The sequence below is a fragment of the Zingiber officinale genome, chromosome 8B, assembly GCF_018446385.1.
Source record: "Zingiber officinale cultivar Zhangliang chromosome 8B, Zo_v1.1, whole genome shotgun sequence".
Taxonomy (NCBI): Eukaryota; Viridiplantae; Streptophyta; class Magnoliopsida; order Zingiberales; family Zingiberaceae; genus Zingiber; species Zingiber officinale.
This window is the reverse complement of record NC_056001.1, coordinates 96,388,713-96,397,214: the sequence shown is the minus strand read 5'-3', so window position 1 is coordinate 96,397,214 and position 8,502 is coordinate 96,388,713. Positions and strand designations below refer to the sequence as shown.

The window sequence follows — 8,502 nt, the reverse complement described above, 5'->3', positions numbered from 1 at the left end:
TAAAATACAAATCAAAACTAACTAAAAGAACCCTTGGGTTGCCTCCCAAGAAGCGCTTGTTTAAGGTCTTTAGCTCGACCAAACTTGATCATTCACTTCTTTTCCTCGCCCTTGGAGGACAGATATACTTTTCATTTTTGTTGGGAGATCTTCTCCCAACATCTTCCACCACATTGTCTCCTTCGTTTGGTGGCCTTCCATGAGGATGGAAATTCCATTCCTCAAGTTTATAAATGCTTGTCCTGCTACAAGCATTTAAAAGAGACGAGACATGGTTAGAGATATTAGATAGATCATATTCCAACCTTTCCTTACCAATTACCAAAGAAAGCTTATGATTTTTGACATCAATTATAGCTCCAGCTGTAGCAAGGAAAGGTCTTCCTAATATGATAGGAATCCTGGGGTCCTCTTCCATGTCCAACACGACAAAATCTGTGGGAATAACATTCCCATCCACCTCTACTGGCACATCTTCTAAAATACCCAAAGGGTACCTGCAGGAATGATCGGCAAGTTGAAGTGTCATAGTAGTAAGTTTAATATTTTTGAGACCTAATTTATTACAATTGAATAGGGAATGAGGCTAACACTTGCCCCCAAATCACAAAAAGCTTTTTCAAAAAATTCTTTTCCTATGTTGCAAGGAATATAAAAGCTCGCTGGGTCCTTTAGTTTTAGGGAAGTGTTCTTCTCCAAAATAGCACTACATTCCTCACTAAGCGCAATTGTCTCAACCTCTCCCCTTCTTCTCTTGTTTGACATGAGATCCTTCAGGAATTTGGCAAATCTAGGCATTTGAAGAATAACATCAATAAGAGGTACCTCTACACAAATTTCCTTAACTTTTTCTAAAAACTTGCCAAATTCTTCATCTTTCTTGAGCATTGTAAGTCTCTGAGGAAAAGGGACAGCTTTGCTCTGATGGTTCAGTGGAAGAGTCTCTTCAACCTCAATGGTACTCTCCTCATTAGCTTGAATCTGATTTGGTATAAGAGGAGAGAGCTCTTCTTCTTTTTGTATCCCTTTTGAAGCGGTCACTTGGGAGTCTCCCAAGATCCGTCCGCTCCTAAGCTGAATTCTATTGCAATGCTCCATAGGATTCACATCAGGTTTTCCTGGAAGTTGTCCTGGTGCTCTGGATGATGAGGAAGCTAGTTGGGCAATTTGACTATCCTGGATCTTTTGATGCTTATCAGAATTATCCATTCTCTGAATGAACTTTGCTAAATCTTGCTTCATTTCATTCTGACTTGAGATAATTTCTTCAAGCATCTTTTCAATATTTGACTTTGGTAAGCCTTGAGAAGATAGATGTTGAAAATTTTGTTGCCCAGCTTGAAAATTTGGTCTTACCCCCATAGATGGTCCTTGATCTTGATTATTTCTGTAAGAAAAATTGGGATGGCTCTTCCATCCAGGGTTATAAGTATTTGAGTATGGGTTATTCTGCCTTTGATTGTAACTCACGATTGCATCACATTGTTCCAGTTGATTGATTTGTGCAGTGATAGCTCCCAATGGACATGAGTCATTTGAGTGCTCTGAACTCCCACATACTTCACAAGATGTACTAATAGCATTGACCATATTAGCACTAGTCCCCATATTTTCAAATTTCTTTGTAAGAGCGTCCAATTTTGCAGACAAAAGAGTGACTGCATCTACATCAAACTTCCCTGATGCTTTAATTGTTGGGTTTATAGAAGAATAGCCACCACTTCTTTCATTTGCCCATTGATGATGATTTTGTGCTACACTGTCAATAATTTCTTCAGCTTCATCTAAACTTTTATTCATAAGTGCCCCTCCAGCAGCTGAATCGAGGGACACTTTGGTATGATAGTTGATACCATTGTAAAAAGTGTGCAACACTAACCATCTTTCCAACCCATGATGTGGGCATTGTCTAAGCATACTATTATATCTATCCCATGCTTCAAAAAGAGATTCTGAGTCAGTTTGCTTGAAGCTTGCAATTAAATTCCTCATATGAGCTGTTTTGCTTGGTGGATAGAATTTATCAAGAAACTGTTGCTCACACTGCTCCCAAGTGGTGATGCTATTAGGGGCCAAAGAATTCAGCCATTGCTTTGCCCTATCTCTTAAGGAAAACCCAAATAATAACAATCTAACTGCTTCTGAAGGAACTCCATTCATTTTCATGGTACCACATATTTCATAAAAGACCTCTAAGTGTTGATTGGGGTCTTCATGAGGTCCTCCACCAAATTGGTTCTGCTGCACCATAGATATAATTGCGGGTTTGATCTCAAAGTTATTAGCTTCCACTGGAGGTCTTGAAATACTAGATCGAAAACCTCTTGCATAAGGTGCTGCATAATCCTTGAGTGGCCTATTCGCCATGTTCAAATGTTCCTGTTCTTCAATTTGCCTTTGCAGAATTCTTCTTTTATGAAAAGTTCTGTCAATCTCAGGGTCAAAAGGAAAGAATTCCCCTGCAAAGTTAGATCTTCGCATACACAAGAACAAGATAGCAAATGACAATTCAACAGAAAAAGAAAAATAAAAGAATCAAAAATACAGAATTGAATTTGTACAAAAAGAATTAACAAGAAGTAAAAGTTATACAAGAAAATAAAAACAGAAATCTAATGATTAGTTACAACTATGCAATATGAAAGGAAAACAAATGTTATGTTTAGTCTAACTCAATTGATAATTCCTAATGTTATAGCGCAGTCCCCGGCAACGACGCCAAAAAACTTGTCACGCTCCGCAATTGTACGGAAATGTCGCAAGTAATATAAAAGATTATCGTATCCACAGGGACTGGAATAAGCACTAGAAATGTCTCAATGCGAATTAGCTAAACAACTATCCAATCATTTCAAATGCAAAGTGAAGGTAAACAAATCTAATATTGTAGATCTACAAACAAGAGTTTAGTGTTTTGGGTTATGATAAGGGAGATTCTAGGAGTTTCAGTTTCTTTGTAAGATTTCTTGAATGTAAATGGTTCACCAATTCTTATCCCTCAATTGCCAAACACTTGTAGAAAGTTGCCGGTTCTCTCTTGCAATAGACAACCGGTTAAGGACTGAGAAATGTATCTAAATATGATCAATTAGACGTGAACCTATGTTGTCCTTACACAGAAGCGCACCTATTACTATGCCTTCCTCGGATATCAACATAGAAGCCCACAACTTATTAATCTATCAAGATACAAGAAACTAATCACAAAATTCATCCTACTCTCTTGAATGTTCCTATTTCCTCTTCAAGATTATCTCTCAAACGTCCTTACACGGGCTTGCACCTGTCACGTGGATCCCTCGGATGATCGAGTGAGAGTTTATCTTTACAAAGTCCACAAGAAATCCAAACAATCAATCAAGAATGAGAATTAAGCACAAACCAACATTAATCATTCAAGATCTAATTGATACAAGCAAGACAATGTCATTGAAACAAGAAAATGGCAAATCCATAAGAGATTACATCAATCCATCATACAAATACTCCCTTAATCCTAGAATACAAGATCTACTCCATGAATCGAGGAAGAATATCCGAAGAAATGAAGATTACAAGCATTTCTTAAATCCCCAATCCAAGAAACCAAGAAAAGGGGGAAAGAGAAAACTTATCTACGAAGAAGCCTCGTCTTCGGATCCAATCCTCGCTCCAGAGTCGAAATCGTCAAGAACTCCCTTAGAATCGCCCAGAAATCCTCCCAAGAATGGGAGGAAACCACCAAATCTTGCCTTCTCCCAAAGGGGGAGAGATCCCCTTTCAATTCATGAAGGAGGGTTTAAATAGAGGAGGGAATCGGGCGCCACACGGCCCCGTGACACGGCCGTGTGAGATTCACACGGCCATGTCCAGTTCCTTCTCTGCCAAAGCTGCACGGCCGTGTGACTCACACGGCCAGGACCCGTGCACACGGCCACAGCCTGCTTGGTTTCTGGAAACCTCACACGGCCGTGTAGATCCACACGGCCATGTAAGGCTTCTGCTCTGGTTGTCTTCAAATCTTAACACGGCCGTGTGAGGTTCACACGGTCATGTCAACTTCCTCTTCTGTTGGTGCCAAACTCCACACGGCCCGAGCTCCATACCTGTGCAGGGTCGTTTGAGATACACGGCCTGGTGCTTTCTCCCTTTGTTTCCTCCAAGGCTTGCCCAAAGATGTAGATTTTTCACCAAATCGACTCCTGTGTACAGAAAATGCACAAAAAATAGATCTCCGAACCAAAAGAGTAAATATGCTAAAAGGAAAGCAGGAAGTATAAAAATGCATAGATCAAGCATGCTCAAAGTATGTAAATGTGCGTAAAAACATGCATAAAAGAGTATATAATCTACGCACATCAGTACTTCCTGCAAGGGATACCACGGGAGGATGACGGATGACGATGACTAGGACAACGAGGTGGGGGTCTCCTGCGCACACTCAGACAAGCTGCCCTCACGTTAGAGACCAATAACCAGGGAAAAAATCCCCAGATCAGGCCCTCCGACGCTCAAGTCAGGTACTTTTTCCCCAGAAGTACAGTGAAACGAAAGGACGAAAAGTAAATGACGAATGTGAAAGGATGAGTGAGCATACCTGCGTAAGGGGAAAAACCTCCCTTTTATATGGCAGTGGGTACTTCTGGAGTCTGAGGAGTGTCAGGGAATGTCGGGTATCAGGATTTGCCTAGCGGTGAATAACACGTGGCATCTTCCTATAAGACGGAGGAGGGATCGGGGGGTAATGAGCCCTAAACCGTTAGCATATTTCCTAACATGTGGTGATTATTCTCTGACAGGTTGTTATGATGCCCTGGCTTGATTGTCGTATAGTGTGTGTCCACCCAGGTCCGTTAACCCTGGACTAGGTCCCCGTGCCTGCAAACCTTGGCCTGTGGGCACAAACCTGCATTCCTTATCCTGTGTTTGTCGCCCAGTAAATCCAGATCTGTATGTCTAGCCCTGCATTTTCCATTTAGTAAATCCTGGTAAATCCAGACCTGCGCTTATCGCCCTGCCAATCTAGGCCCTCGCTTGTCGTTCCTTAAGTTTCGTCTTATATGCACAGCCCTGCTCCATATTTTATCTTGTAAGTCCTGACCTGTAAGCCTGTAAGTCCTGACCTGCAAGCCTTAGTCCGCTTATCCTGACCTGTACGTCCTGGTCCATATATCATGTTTTGCTTATCTTATCCTGTAAGTCCTGACCTGTAAGCCTTAGTCCGCCTATCCTGACCTGTACGCTCTACCTTCTGAGTTCCTACTTGCCATGTGTCATATAGGCCTAACCCCTAAATGTCACATAGGCTTAACCCTGACCGCTCTGTACTCTTGACCTTTGACCACCACGTAGGCGGGGCCTTTGACTGCCACGTAGGCTTGACTTCTGACCTCTACGTGGACTTGACTTCTGACCGTCATATAGGCTTGACTTTTGACCACCACGTGGGCTTGACTTCTGACCTTCACGGGAGCTTGACTTTCGACCATGTCAACTATCTGATTTCTCTATTATGCACCGTATCATATATGTAGTGTAGTTTGAATCATGTGCTATCCTTACTGTAAGATAACTACTGATGAGATGTGTTGATGTTAGATGTATGAGCGGATGTATTGGATTTTAGTAATATATGAACCATGTACGATTTCATATTTTATATGATGAATGTTATTTTATAAATGTTGAATATTGCTTGTTTGTTTGTTGATATTTGTGTGGCTGTGTGATTTGTTTGTTGATATTGGCTGTGAATGTTGAATGTAATGTGTTGAATGTATTGTGTTGGATAAATTTGAATATAAATGTGAATTATGTGTATTGTAAATGTAAACAAAATGAAATTTATCAAATAGGAGAGATTCGTTGAATTTTTATGGTAAATTGGCGATGAAAAAATAATTTTCACCCTAAACTTTAGGGACGGAAGTTGAGTTATGTTGCTAAAGTTTGGTAGTAGAATTTAATTTTCGTCCATAATTAATCACGGAAATAAAATTTTGTCACTAAATGACATCAGCCAATAATTAATTTGCGATTGAAAATATCGATCGTTAAATTCACTTAATGACCAATTAACGACCAAATATTCAAGCATTAATTGTGGTATTTTTGTCCTCTCGGATGAGTCTAGTGGTTAGCGTATGAGGTGTTGTCACCATGAGGTATGAGGTTCGAATCTCGGCAAAGTCAAGGTAAATGTCTCCCTTATATGTTAATTACTATTCCAAAGGTTAGTAGCCGTCCGTGATTTATCTCCTCCGTATTGATCTTGGGACTGATTGACGGAGGGGTTGGGAGCGAACGTATTTACCTTTTTGCCACTTTTATTCGTGGTATTTTTTATTAAACAATATTTAGACATGGAGTGTTCTACTCAGACTGATTCCAAGCCGAACGAAAATAAAAGTCCTTGGGCAGTGTTCATCTCTTTCACATTCTTCCTTTCTCCTTTCTCAAAGTGGAACATGAGCTAAAGCCTAGACCAACACTAAGCTCCTTCTCAGATGTGGACTTCCCATCTACCTCATCGTAAACTTTCTTTGGGTATGCTCTCCCAACTACCTTCATGTATAAATAGTGAGAGAAGGTAAGAGGCTATAACTCTCTCTCAATTTCCCTCTTTTAAGTTTTTCAAGGCAGAAAGATTTGAGTTTTAAAACGAGAAATTTATACATCAAACCAAAATTTAATCGGATATTTATATTTATTATTGGGTAGAATTTACAACAGACTAGTTTGAATAATAAAATATTGTTTTGGATCTTTTCGGAAACTTTGAATTTTTTTACTATTTTTAATAATTTTTAATTTTAAGATTTGAGAATATTTTTATCTTAAGTTAAGATTTTAAGTCTATTTAAATAATTATTTAGTTGATGTTATAGACTTAAATGTTAATTTTTGAATGAATAATATTTTCAATTATACTGGTATTTTCCTTTTCTCTATTTCATGTTTCTTCTCAATTAGTAGATTTTAGATGATTATTTTCGATATTCGAGTTCAAATTAACGAAATTAATACAATTTGTAAAATAATCACTTTTCCTGCAGTTCTTTGTCTGTTCAACTAATCCTGTTAAAAATCTAGTATAAGAAGCTTTTTCTTATTAGCTTTTGCTTGATAAGAAGAATATATCGAAGGGAATACAATGCTCTCTCCTTTAAGAATCTGATGCTTGGACTAGAGACATCCTTTATTCTCAAAGCTATTCTCTCTCTTTTTTCTTCTTTTTCATCAGAGACATCAATATTTATGCAAGTGCAAAGTTAATACATTTGCACCTCAATGGACTCTTTCTCTTCCCTTATTATTTTTTTCCTCTCAATTTTCTCAACTGCAGCTCTGAGCTCATTCAAGGCCATGGAACACAACCACAGTGCCCCATCAAGAAGATCTAGCTTTCTGTTGGTCATCACCATCATCATCTTGAGGGAAGGCGGTGCAACATCAGCGGCCACGATCGGGATCACCGCAAACGCAACCGAGGACGGCTCGTCCTTGTGCGCCAGCAAGTGCGGCACGTGCCCGGTGATTTGTGGACCGCCACTAGCGCTGCCGCCACCATCTCCATCTTCATCATCGTCGTCATCGCCACCGCCGCCGCCAGCAGGAGGAAAAGGAGGACCTTCGTATCCCTATTACTATTTGTATACTTCCAAGGCTACGAGGTTTAGTAGGAGCTTCTTTGTTCAAAGCTTTTGTTTGCTCCCGGTAGTTATTCTTGGCTGTGTGTTTTAGTTGAAGCTTATTTTTGCATGAATATAATGCTAAGTTTATTTGAAAAGATAATTTAATTCCATCAATGATTATTCAGTTTGATTTATTTAGATATTGTCCGATTTTCATTTCAAACTTATTTGATTAGTTTTAACTTTTATATTATTTAAATTGTTTGATCATAAATTTTATTTATGAATATTAATTAACTTAATTATTCACATATATATTCAATATTATTTAATTAATTTAACGAATTGTTCAAACTTATTTATTAAATTATCATTGTGCATGTTAAATAAAAATAAATAAATTCTTATCAAATTAAATACCAAACTTTTTTTACCAACTTTAATTTATTTACAGCCCATCCTACTCCGATGAAACTATTCTAAGTGCGATATAACTCATGCATAAGTGGCAAACACTAGGCATCTCGAAGGCATTACTAGCCTTATCTTTTCTATTTTGTGGTTATATATATATATATATATATAGCAAATACAACAACAACAACAACAACAACCAAGCCTTTTCCCACTAAGTGGGGTCGGCTTACTAATCGTATGAATCCTTTTACGCCATTGAGCTCTATCTCCTATTATATCATCATCTATATTTAAATAAATTTTATCTTGTTTTATTGTTGCTAACCAAGTTTTTTTTTGGTCTTCCTCTTCCTCGTTTTATATGCATGTTTATCATAGTTTCACATTGCCTAACTGGAGCATTTATTGGTCGTCTAAGTACATGTCCGTACCATCTTAAACGTGTCTCTCTGAGTTTTTCCTCAATAGATGC

At 38.5% G+C, this 8,502-nt stretch overlaps 1 non-coding gene across 1 annotated transcript; it reads left to right on the top strand.

Moving 5' to 3' along the window:
• The first annotated feature begins 1,888 nt into the window (after window positions 1–1,888).
• Window positions 1,889–1,994, top strand: LOC122018311. Its single transcript, XR_006121728.1, has one exon. It is a non-coding gene; the product is annotated as a small nucleolar RNA R71 (small nucleolar RNA).
• Window positions 1,995–8,502: the final 6,508 nt, after the last annotated feature.